The sequence below is a fragment of the Macrobrachium nipponense genome, chromosome 27 (assembly GCF_015104395.2).
Source record: "Macrobrachium nipponense isolate FS-2020 chromosome 27, ASM1510439v2, whole genome shotgun sequence".
NCBI lineage: Eukaryota > Metazoa > Arthropoda > Malacostraca > Decapoda > Palaemonidae > Macrobrachium > Macrobrachium nipponense.
This window is the reverse complement of record NC_087216.1, coordinates 10,495,848-10,509,334: the sequence shown is the minus strand read 5'-3', so window position 1 is coordinate 10,509,334 and position 13,487 is coordinate 10,495,848. Positions and strand designations below refer to the sequence as shown.

Sequence of the window (13,487 nt, the reverse complement as noted above, 5' to 3'; positions counted from 1 at the left end):
TTCACTACCATAATGGAGAGTTGGTAATCATGGAGTCAGTCACTGTGGCTTTGTTCTATTCCACAATGCGGTTGGACTTATGGCTAAATGAAGTAGCGAACTTGCTTTTCCAGTGTCATTCTGGAAGTTCAGGTTGCTCACACCTGTCTGCCAACCTGTGTTATAACCATGTTGTGAATAGTGTCTACTCTTTTTTACAGACAAGTTTCCCATGAGTTATCTCACATTATGAAATAGATCAATAAAAGATGACTTTGAAGACCTTTTCCATTAGTCAAAGCTTTTGGGCCAGCAAGGCCATGGATGCTGGGTTTTGGCAGAGGCCAATTCGTTATCAAAGCCAAACAAGGTCTGTAACAGCCAAAGTTCCTCCCTGCCTCTCTAAACACACACACACACAACAAACACACACCACACACACACACCACAAAACACACTAAACACACCACACCACACACACGGGAAGGGAGGGAGGGGAAAGAAGATGAGAGGAGCTCACTGAGATTGGTGTTCCTCCTCAATCGCCACCACAAATTGGGGGACACCTATCACCATTGTGCAACATGGGGCAACCACAGGCTTCCTATCAAGGTTAATCACTCTTCCTTATCTCGTTGATTAATTCCATTTCCAGCTTGCTCTCCAGAGTTATCAAAATCATCGGCATTTTGATAGAAATTGAACAGTTTTAGAGATGGGTTTGCTGAAAGACATTTGTACATTTTCTTCAGGCTTTTACAGTCACTTTTTCAAGTGGACAAGACGACAGGAAGCTGAAGGCCAGTCATCAATGTCCCCCTTGAATGAAATGGTGTGTCAGACCCAATTCAAGATGAAAACCCTATGTTATGTGTTCTGGATTCTATGAAAGAGGATGATTTCATGCTTTTGTTATATTTGAAAGATGCATATTTCCAGGTACCCATCAGTCCAAGTTGGAAGTGCCCCTGTTTTGTATGCAATAGGACAGCTTAACAGTTCAGAGTGCTTTTCTCCTGTCAAGCAACTGCTATATTGATTAGTGTCACTTTGGGTTCACTTGCTGGGAATGTTGGGAATCCTTTTGTTATGGTAGTTCAACAGTTGACTGAGACTGTTGTCTCCAGTTGCTAAAGGGTTGAGATACACCTCTCATAGTGTCACTGTTTGGGGAGTCTGAGTTGGCAGGTCTTTCTGTTTCACCTGTCATCTCTGGAGAAGCTCATACTGCAATAATGACTCCACATGCAATTGATTCAGTGGTGGCTGAAGCAATGCTGGTTGGTCATAGATTATATTGATTACTTCACACTCAGCATGCCTTAGACTGTGGATTTTAAAGGTTTAAGTAAAGTATTGACAAGTCATTTTTCATAATGTTAAAACAATACATCATCTTCCATTGCCTCACCTTTTGTAATTCCTTCTTGTCACATTTTTAGCCTCCAAAGTTTCCATTGATATCTATATGTAATGGTCATCCTTATTTATGTGCCTCTTTAGTGTACATTTCCCTTTTAATTAAGAAATCTTACCTCTGGGTAATTGCTGTTGCAGCTTCCTCATCACATTTGTACTAAACTCCAGCAGCCAGTAATGATTCTTTTTCATTATGATAATTGGTGTTTGACTAATGTTTTTACTTTAGAGCAAGGGGCTTCAAAGGTGACAATCCTTCCAGCAACGAGTACCTGAATGTGTGGAAAGGATGGGGTTCTTACCCCCTGTGTTTGTAACGTATTCCTACCCCATATACAGGAGGAGTAATGCAGTTTTGTTACTTGATCATTTGTTAATCTTCCTTGGTTAGACTGGGTTTTTAGACCTGGCTGTGGACAGCAATAACAGGTAGATGATGCTATGCGCTTAGCCATGGTAGGATTATGCTGATGGCATTGTGATTTCCCAGGCTGGTCACCTATTCAGCAATATTTTTTGAAGGCATAGGAAATAGTAATGCCAGTTACTAGTGCGGTGTAACTTTAATGCAAAATTTAATTTGGATCCTGCATGCTGTTATTTTAAAGTTCAGTAATGTAAGATTTAATAAGTATTCTGTCAACTGTTATTTTGAAAGTTCAGTATTGCAAAATTTAATGGGTTTCCTGTGAACTGACATTTTAAAGTTTAATCAAGCAGAATTTAATAGGGATCCGGTGAACTGTTATTTTAAAGTTCAATAATGCAGATTTTGATAGGTATCCTGTGACCTGTCATCTTAAAGTTCAATCATGCAAAATTTTACAGGTTTCCTGTGAACTCATTTAAAAGTGCAACCATGCCAAATTTAATAGGCATCCCGTGAACTTGTTTGTTATCCTGTTAAAAGTTATCCTATGAACTGTCATTTTAAAGCTCCATAGAGCAACTTTAATAAGTATCTTGTGTACTGTCATTGTAAAGTTTAGGTATGAGGTGAACTTATTTTATAGTCCAGTTACGCAAAATTTTTATAACGTATCCTGTGTACAATCATGCAGTTATTCAATACATACTTGGTGTGGTGCTGTTTCTGGAGTTTTGTCTTGGTGACTTACTGATGAGAACTTGCCCCAAGTCTGTCTTTCCTCGTTCCAAAACTACCTGCGCCGCCCGGGAATCGAACCCGGGTCGCAAGAATGGGAATCTTGCATGATACCACTACACCAGCGGCGCTTATTGGTGACAGGAGTCATTCATTACAGCGCTGATACGTATGTCGGTTAAGATAAGCATCTCATCAAGGTGATCATATTGATTTTCTGCAGCATCCAGAAAGTTTGTTGTCCGTAGAATTCTGAACTGTTTTGATCCTAATTTGTGAAGTTTTTTTTTTAGCGGAGTAATTGTGTCCTTGTTTGTCAAGACAGGAGCTTAGTTCCTCAGAAAAAAATATAGAAAAAACAAAGAAAAAATTCCTGCGCCGCCCGGGAATCGAACCCGGGTCGCAAGAATGGGAATCTTGCATGATACACTACAACCAAGCGGCCGCTTGTTAACGTTTAGAAGGGGCCCGTAATAACAGAAACATTTAAAACCGCTGCTCGAAATATGTTACAAAGCTATTTCTTTTGTTATGATGTCTCGGTTTCACGTTTTACTACTGAAATTTTATTTTTCCTGTGACTCAGTTCCTATACTTTTTGTTGTTTCTGGATATAAATGAGGAGAAATGTGTCCTACCTGTGCGCATGCTCTGTGTAAAAGGCGGTTTGTTGAAGTTGCAGTCCTGAAGAGAAAGAGTGAATAAGTTTCTTGGGTTATGGTTAATAGTATTTGTGGAGAAGATGGGAAATTTAAGCACCAAGGTGTGAGAGAGAGAGAGAGAGAGAGTACTACTTACTATTCTCAGTAGGCTTATAATATCTTGGGTCCGTTATTTCCTCCTGTATTCTTTTGTCATACTGTCTTCAATTTCAAAGGGGTACAAATAAAGAGAGAGAGAGAGAGAGAGAGAGTTTCGAGCTGTCAAGAGTAATAAAGAGATCAAGGAACTGAGCTCTACTAGTAAATGATTAAGACGAGGAAAAATACGAAAGATCTTATCAGTTGATAAAGCCCTCCCAGATTGAAAGGAGTATTTAAAGATAGAATGGCAATGTGGACAAAATACAGTATTGAGTGTTACCATTTTGTTCAGTTTTAATATAAAGACAATACAAACTTTCAGCTACTCTTCTGCTACATGTGAAAGATATAGGCATCTTTAAAAAGCCTAAAAGATTAAATTGTAAAGTATAACCGATTATTGCATTCTTGGATATAAACAAGTGGTATCTGGGATGAAATTAGAAATAACTGCTTATTTGATTACTGCGTGCTCTACTTAGTTTGCAAGTAGACATTCCCCCAAATTTTGCTCCCAGGTGAATTCTACCATTAATTTAGGAATACGATTTTTTTTCCTGTTTCAGTATGTTTGCAAGGTTTATTCCATTAGCCTTTTCCTATGGGAACTCCATAAGATAATGTTTTAAATGGTCTTTCAGGTCTTACATGCTAAACTACCTGCTCTCAGGAATTTGAAGAGGAAATCCTTTTATGATTGAATTTTTGCCAGATTTTGTCCAATTGCTTTTGAAAGCCTGGTGTTATCTTCAGTTGACGGACTGTGATGGTTTGAGCAAATGATAAGTATAGAAGATTAAGCTGACCAACAGTTATCCCGCCAGCTCCTGATTGGCTGTTGATAAGCCAATCACAGGGCTGGAAACTCTCAGTCCCTCTTGAGAGTTCCCATAGGCAGGGTATATGCTTCATTCCTGAGGGATACTTTTGAAAGACGTATCCCATTGGAGAGGTGGATCATACATCCTGCCTATGTGAACTCTCTAGAAAGACAGAGTTTACAGCCCTGTGATTGGCTTATCAACAGCTAATCGGGAGCGTCGTAAGGGACTGGCCTAGACATCAGATGCACGCTTGATGTGAATCTACCATAGGAGGAGTTACGATAACAGTATTTAGTATGGTGATGATGATGATTAACTCTGGAATATTTATTTCACTAACATTACTGATGCCGTTTGCTATGGAAAGCAAGAAATTGTGATGCCTTTAGCCCACTCATACATCACCACAATTGGGTAGCCATTCGGTGCGGAGAAAGTAACCTAATGCGGTATCACAAAATACTGGCCGTTTATTTTTTTTCGAGGTAAGATAAAAAGGCACTATCTGATACTGATTACCCTCCACTTAACTAAAAAACAATAGCATTACTCGACTGTGAAATATTTTAGGGTGTGTTGCACCTTTCACTCTAGAATGTTAACCTAGGGCTGCAATGATAACGTAGCATATGTGCAGATAACTTGAATAGTCCAGTATCCTCGTATAGTTCCAGCGCCATATTCTGTTGAATATTTCAAAGCCAAGGCCTTGGATACTACATCATTGAATTGTGCCAAGTTGCTTCAAGTTATTTTGAAATGTGCCCCGTAAATGTGTTCCTATTTTGCGGGCCTTTCAAATATATATGTCTCCGTATTTTGTGCTTGGTCTTATCTTATTCCAACATTTCCTCGTGTGCATTATCCTTGTCTGAGTCACCTTCAGTATTTTTCGTGTATTTTGTACCCTTTTGTTTCCTCTTCAATTTTCACTCATTTATCCTATTCCACATTTTTCATGTAAATGCTCTTTTATGTTATATTCAACCTTTTGTTCAATATTATGTGCCAGGTAGTGTTCTCTCGACTATTTCCCCTAGTTGGCTTTTTTAACATTTTGTCAAATATTTATTTGATATATTTTCAAATGTTTCCTCTTGTTTTGTGCAATCTTCTATGATGTCCTCTTCAAGGGCTTTTTTCTTTTTGTGTATTTTTTTCTTTTGGCCACTCCAGTACTGCGGTATTTATATCTTCTAAGATATTTCCTCCTGTATGTGTTGTATTTGTTCTCTTCAAAATTTGTTGATGTACTTAGAGCTTATTTACATCCTCTCAAATAGTTCGTCCATCTTTTACTGTGTGTTATTTATGTCATGTTCCACATTGTGTCAGGTATTTTGCGCTTGTTAATGTCCTCTCTAACAATTCTTTGTATCTTAATCCTCTTTTATGAATTTCTCCAATATTTTGTACTTGTTCTTTCTCACTTGAATATTTCCTCCTGTATCATGCCGGGTTAGGGCATCTTGAACATTTTCTCAGGGATTTTGTTCTAGTTTATGTCCTCTTAAATATTGCAAGCGCCTCAGTGGCGTTTGCTTCTCACCTCGGTGGTCGCGGGTTCGATTCTCGGCCATTCCATTGAGGAGTGAGAGATGTGTATTTCTGGTGATAGAAGTTCACTCTCGACGTGGTGCGGAAGTCACATAAAGCCGTCGGTCCCGTTGCTGAATAACCACTGGTTCCATGCAACGTAAAAACACCATACAAACAAACAAACAATCTTAAATATTGCCTTCTGTGTTAGTTTATGCCCTCTGTAACATTTTGTCAACTATTTTGCGTTTGTTTATATCCTTACAAATGTTGAATCCTGTCATGTGATTGTTGATGTCTGATTTCAACGTTATCTCCTGGATTGTGTGACTGGTGGTATGATCTTATCTCTATGGGTTTAGTGCTTGGCTTGTAATTTTATTCATAAAACAGAGGATTTACCTGTTGTCTGGTTCTGTGAATTCTGAAATACTTATCAAGTCTGACAGTCCCTTCTTCCATGGAAACCGCTTTGAACGGATAATATTTTTTTTTTTTTATTCAGAGAAAGGTAACCAAGAAACAAGGAAAATTAAGTACATTGAGCCATTTGTAGTTTGGTGTTCGAAAAGTAAAAAGACAAGAAAACATTTTTTTTTTCTTTTTTTTATGTGGAACGAATTAGACGTGAAATTCTCATGCACTGATTTTCGGCATAAAATCGGTCATTATACTTTCAGGGTTTACTAAATTAAAATTATAGTTATATAATTTTATCACTAGGCCTGTTTGAAATAAAACCCGGGCTTTCGAAATAAAATGAGTGAAAAAAAAGAAAGAAAGAAAGAAAATATTTATATATTAGGGTAGAGTGGGGTAAAAGGCCCCCGTGGGGTAAAAGGCCTTCCCCTATTTTCTTGCATATGACATATCATAGCAACTTAGTCAGCTGATCAGTGCAGCAACACCTTCTGCCTGAAGCTTTCTATAACAAACAGCCAGGGAGAACTAGAATGGGACAAAGCCAGCACGCATTTTTCTTCTTTGGACACATTTCATGTAAGTACGCGTGCTATATAAGGGATATCCTGTGCGCACATCTTGTCAGTAAAGTCAGTAATTTAACTACAGTTACTTTAAATGAGAGCTAAGAAATATCTTGCAATGCAATCCAGACTTGAAAACTCAATTGAGGTACAGGTGGATTTAGTTTCCTTTAAAAATGGCAAGTGGGGTCAGAGGCCCACCACGCTTTGGGGCAAGAAGGCCAGGGGGCTTTTTACCCTATCTGATCAGTTGGACATGTAACCAGTGGTGAAAGAGGACAGACTGCATCTTATTTGTGGAATGAAGGCAAGCTGGAGTTTTTGTCTTCCCTCTTAATGTTTATATTTGCCCGTAAAAGGATGACTTCACTACTTATGATCGGCAGCTCACCTGGATCAATTGCTAGGTGCACAGGCAAATGGATGGTCTAATGCAGATTGTTTTCGTGGACTGGCTACATCACTGTTAAAATTGTTAAGCCAAGTCGAGCAGAAAAGCACATTACAACTCCAGATGGCCACCAAAGTCACAGGACATTAGCCAGAGAGAATGGAGTAATGTAATGGAAATTAGCCTACCTTTTTTACTTGTGTCATTTTTGTTCTTATGTAAAACTTATCCATTATTTCTTTTATTTGTGTTATTCTTGGTGCTATATAAAGAAAGTGCATTTATTTCTAATTGTGCTGTTACAGCTGTCATGTAGAGGAAGTGTCAATTTATTTCACAATTTTGCTCATTTCAGTTCCTATGATACCAAAAGTTCCTAGGTTTTACAAGAAACTAAGAACTCTAAGATTAATTTGTGTATATTTTCCAACATTATTCTTGAATATTTTTGTGTGGAAGGTTGGAATTTTTTTATAATTTTAGTGCAAAAATAATAGGCGTCTACTTTTCAATTTAAATTATAATTTCCATGAAGTACCACAATATCTTAGGTATGGGGCAAAAAGCCCCACCGTGGGCTTCTTACCCCACCCATGGGGTAAAAGGCCCCCTTTTGTTGTTTTTTCTTTTTTTTCAGGTCATGTTTTTTACTATCCTAAATTGCTAACAGCTTCTTAGATTATGATCGTTGATACTCCAATAACAAAGCTTTCTTGAAATATCTCTGTTTAGGATCAATAACTGAAATACTGTAGACAATATAAGCTCTCTCTTAAGGGGGGGTTCTTACCCCACTCTCCTCTCTCTCTCTCTCTCTCTCTCTCTCTCTCTCTCTCTCTCTCTCTCTATATATCTATATATATATATATATATATATATATATATATTATGGATAGAATCTTTAAGGGACATTCTCATTTTAATGTTAATTTTAGTTTTATCTTGCAGTATATATATAATATATATTAATATAATATATATATATATATATATATATATATATATATATTTTTTTTTTTTTTTTTTTTTTTTACTTCAGTTTCTTATTTGGAGTTTTGTGTGGCTTTATTTTTACTTTTTTCCCGAGTTCGTATTATTATTAATTATTATTATTATTATTATTATTATTATTATTATTATTATTATTATTGATTATTCAGAAGATTGAACCCTATTCATAATAAAGTCCTACTGTTAATATTCAGTTCCTTTCCAAAAAATAGTATGTTCATTTGGAAGAAGTAGAGGAGGTAAAGGGAAATACAGAAAGAAGAGATCTCGTCTATTAAAAAAGAAAAAAGTTAATAAATAATAAGTAGATTAAAAGACTGTTTAAAAATACAAGGAGAAAACTATTTGGGTAATAATAGGAACCTTTCGTTCATTCTGAAATTTCTACACCTACCGAACCCATTATTCCTCTTCACAAAGACGGAATCAAAAAAGTATGTTAAGAATAAGAAAGTAATTTGCAGTTTACGATATTTTTTAAAATGATGGTAATTATGCATATATGTAAATATGAAAAGAATGTAAACACTGTACATCGAAAATTCTAAATAAGAGGAAATAGGAAGAGTGAGGCATAAAACTAATAATGATTTTCTATTAGGTCTTATTAAAACTTTAGCGTCCGCTGATAAGTGCAAAAGCAAATAAAATCTTTATAAACAAAAAATATTCTCAAAACCCACATATATACTGGCTGTACTACGCAACATGCCTCATATGTATTTCCACAACTCATACCCAAGATACAAGAGGCATAATTAATCGTGACATATCTATTCAATCTCTCAACAAAAAATTAATAAATAAATACGAAAAATTAGTGATCGGGAGGACTTGAGGACATGCTTGGGTTCACTCACACAAGGACGTATGTGGGGCGGGAGCCTTTCAATTAACGTCAGTCCGCAGAGCACTTTCAAAGCAGATCTTGATCGAGTTTTGAGAATATTTTTTGTTTATAAAGATTTTATTTGCTTTTGCACTTAGCAGCGAACGCTACAGTTTTAATAAGACCTAATAGAAAATCATTATTAGTTTTATGCCTCACTCTTCCTTTTTCCTCTTATTTAGAATTTTCCATGTACAGTGTTTACATTCTTTTCATATTTACATATATTCATAATTACCACTATACCATTATTTAAAAAAATATCGTAAACTGCAAATTACTTTCTTATTCTTAGCATACTTTTTTAAGAATTGCATGTTTAATGTACTCTTTTGTGAAAGGTTTATTAATTTCATTTTTGAAAGTTCCAAGTAGGTCACTCTGATTTTTTACTTGCTATTTTGACATTCATAAGCCAATAAGGATCATATATGTTAACAACCAAATTACTTGCTTATTCTTTAAATACTTGTTTTAAAAATTGCATGTTTAATGTACTCTTTTGCGAAAGGTTTATTAATTTCATTTTTGAAAGTTCCAAGTAGGTCACGCTGGTTTTTTACTTGCTATTTTTAATATACATAAGAAAATGAGGATCATATATGTTAACAACCATAAATGGCGTCCGTCCCCGATCTTGAATGATTGACTATAGTAGTCCACGTTACCTGGCGGAGCTGCTAAACGTCATGGACGGACTCTCCGCGTGATCACGCTCACGCATTTGAGATTATAATAGAATCTCCCGTCGATGCTCCGGCATCTCTGACCTTAGAAGATGCCATGCCGACAGGTTTACCCTATCAATGTCAAAATCAACCACCCTTGCGTCGCCGGTACGAACCGGTGTTGTTTTCTACCGGCACGAACTGCCTTGGTTCAGATGTGGCTGGTTGCAGTCCGTTTTCACTTCATTATGACTATTATTATTATATATTTTTTGTCTTATCCTTGAAGCCACGTGGCGCGTCGCTTTAATAATTGCGGTTAATGTTTCCCTTCGTTAACAATCGCCGCAGTGCAAGTCTTTTGGGGAATTACAGCAGGGCCTTCGTCTATTGGACTTTCCGATTGTCAGGTGTGTGTGTGTGTGTGTGTGTACACGTATAAAGACATTATATATATATATACACTTGTTTATATTTATTTATTTATTTATTTATTTATTTGGAAGGTAGTATATATATATATATAATATATATAATATATATATATATTATATATATATATATATATATATATATATATATATATACTCGTTATATTTATTTTATTTATTTTATTTTATTTATTTTATTCATTTATTTATTTATTAATAAGATACAAACATACGAGAGGGTAATTAGTGAACGTGAATATTACTGGTGCTGTTGTCTGTGTTATGAGGCTTTGAGCTTCATAATTGTAATTTTTTTTTTATGGAAATGGACTTATGTACCGTAAATTTAGATTTTGATTTTTTCTTATCTTGTAAGACAAATTTGGGCATTATTAGTGTTATAATGTAAGAGTATGAACGTTTCTTTGCTCGCTCGATAGGGTCTAAGAAATGCCTGGCGTTATGAATTCCAAGGTCACTGACACTACTTATTTCACAGAAGCAAGAATTAACGACTTGAAGAGAAGATGCGATAGAAGTATATTATTTTAATAAACAATTTATTACGCCCAAAGACGTCAAAAACAAAGTTACATATTAGCAGTTACATACATTACATCAGAAATCAACAGAAAAAAAAATTACAGCATTGAATCATCGGTATATCAGTTACAAAATAACATATATGAGATCGTATTCTATTATCACAACAACTGCAACAGACAGTTTAGCAGCCACCAAAGTGAGGAAGACGAGTCAAAATTATGTAAACTAATGTAAGGAAAAGAATAATGTTTTAGAATAAAAAGAAGTTCGGGAAAAGAATAATGTTTTAGAATAAAAAGAAGTTCGGGAAAAGAATAATGTTTTAGAATAAAAAAGAAGTGGAAAAAGAATGTTTGAATAAAAAGAAGTTTGGGAAGTAATGTTTTAGAATAAAAAGAAGTTTGGGAAAAAGTAATGTTTTAGAATAAAAAGAAGTTTGGGGAAAAAGTAACGTTTTTAAGAATAAAAAGAAGTTTGGGAAAAAGTAATGCTTTTCGAATAAAAAGAAGTTCGGGAAAAAGTTAATGTTTCGAATAAAAAGAAGTTTGGGAAAAGAATAATGTTTTAGAATAAAAAGAAGTTTGGGAAAAGAATAATGTTTTAGAATAAAAAGAAGTTTGGGAAAAGAATAATGTTTTAGAATAAAAAGAAGTTTGGGAAAAGAATAATGTTTTAAAAGAATAGTTTTGTTTTGGAAGAATAGAATTTTTGAATAAAAAGCAAGTTTGCGGGCTTAATGACATTAATTAATCTTGTGATGCCTCTTGGAATAAAGGTTCAAATTTAGAGTAAATTTTATCAGCCTTCTTTTAGGAATAAAGTTAATTTCCCCTGTTACAAGATTCTTCAACCCTTCACAAGGTGGGTCGTGGTCAGCCTCCTCTGAGTTTGGGTTATGACCCCATTTCTACTCCCTTCCTCCTCTACGTTGCTTTTACATTATGTCAGGGCAAGTAAGGGCATTCATTATATTGCGAGTCCCAGCTGCATCTTTATAAAACGATTATACATAGAGTCCTTTCTAAAATAGTTTGAACACACACACACACACACACACACACACAACCACACATATATATATATCTATTAGTATATATATATATATATATATATATAATTTAAACAAGAAAATAATTCTTTATCATCTTGCATACTTGTGACTCTATCATCTTGTATACTTGTGACTCTTTCGACAATTTACTTCTCAGAGAAACTCATGGTAACGTGATGGCAACCTAATAACCTTATCTAATCTAATCTCAGTAGGCTGAGAAAAATAAAAGGACTTAATACTTCAGATTAAGACTTGGATAGTCGCGATCAAGTTCCAGGGGTTATTCGCTGGACCTTGGGCGTCATTGTCGGGGAAATTTCCAGGGAAAACTACCACAGACCTTGTCATTGATACTGCTCTTATTGTGACATAGCGTTTACCTATATCAGTCGGTAGCCTTAGGATTGTTACTCTTTAATGCGTTGCGATTATTTTTATAGCTGTAACCTTGCTTTTGACCTCTGTTATTGTCGATATGATAAATTAATCCTTTTATCAGTTTTGTTTGTCGTTTTGTGAATTTTATGTTCCTTGCGAAGTGAAAAACTATTACAGGACATGTATTTGGTTCTAAAGCCGGCCATACACGTGCAGTTTTAAACTGACAGTTATGACTGTCCAGTTATAACTGGCACAGTTGAAACTGACGTTAGTTAAAAATGAAATGCACACACACACACAGTTCAATCCCTCAGTTTTTACCATGGATTCCGAGAAGTACGATCTTGCCGCTCTCGGTGTATGCTTTGTAATGCTACAAATAAATAGAAAAAATAAAACTAAAAAGCGTAAACAGTGGTGCAAAAAGTGGTTACTGAGGCGAAATCAATGTTCTGATATTAAATTATTAAAGGAATTAAGTGAAGAACCAATTGATTTTCTCAATTATTTGCGCATGACTTAAACAGTGTACTAAAAGTTGCTTTCGCTTTGTTTACGTGTTATCTCAACAAACTGCACTCACCGCTACCACCTGTAGAAATGAGAAGTTGAGAACTGTACAGTTACGAATCCCCACACACTCTCAGTTCAGTTACTCCTTTCAGTTAAAAATATGTAACATTGCATTTGTCTCTGTTTAACTGTACAGTTTTGTTGAACTGACGAAATGAGCAACTGAGATACCCACACACGTGCAGTTTTAACTGTCAGTTATAACTGAACAGTTATAACTGTCAGTTAAAACTGCACGTGTGTGGCCGGCCTTAAGATTAAAAAAAAAAAAAAAAAACGGCAATTCCTTGCGTTTGGTTTTGTTGAACTGACGTGAAATTTAAGTTACACATAAGAAAATGAATATGTTTTGGATCATCTTTGATATATATGATAATTAGAATGATGTCTTGACAGTTTTATCAATGTCGTTGTGATAGTAATCTTCTGGAAAATGATAGTTCAGTTCATTTGATTTACAAATGATGATAGCTGTCGAGTCACAGAAAGAGCCCCAATGTTTAACTGATGTTCATAAAGTTGCTAATGAACTCTGGTTCAATGACAAATTTATACGATTAAAATGTATACTGTGATAAACTAATATTAATACAAAATCTGCATCGTGGTGATACTCGTTCACCCAACTTGCCACAACATGCTTTGTGAAGGAAGGAGAAAGTGCCGACGTGTTCCATAAGAGTATCGCCCTTGTCTGTCACTTCGACAAGGCGATAAATCCTAGAGAAAGGTGCAACGTCGTAACTCAGGTTTCCCTGTGAAATCTCTAGATCATATAAACGTTTACAGTTCCATATCAGGGAAGCGTTCTGGAAGAGTAATTGATGAAAGGAAGTTACAAGCAGAGAGAGAGAGAGAGAGAGAGTCTTTGTTGTTGTAAGACAGCCA

General features: G+C 35.5%; 1 long non-coding RNA gene and 1 other non-coding gene across 3 annotated transcripts in view; one reads left to right on the top strand and one right to left on the bottom strand.

Annotated features, from left to right (window-relative positions):
• The window catches only part of LOC135200819 (uncharacterized), a 193,416-nt gene that overhangs the window by 10,943 nt on the left and 168,986 nt on the right, over positions 1 to 13,487 (top strand). The window lies entirely within an intron of this gene.
• On the bottom strand, positions 2,564 to 2,634 carry Trnag-ccc (transfer RNA glycine (anticodon CCC)). The gene has a single exon. It is a non-coding gene; the product is annotated as a tRNA-Gly (tRNA).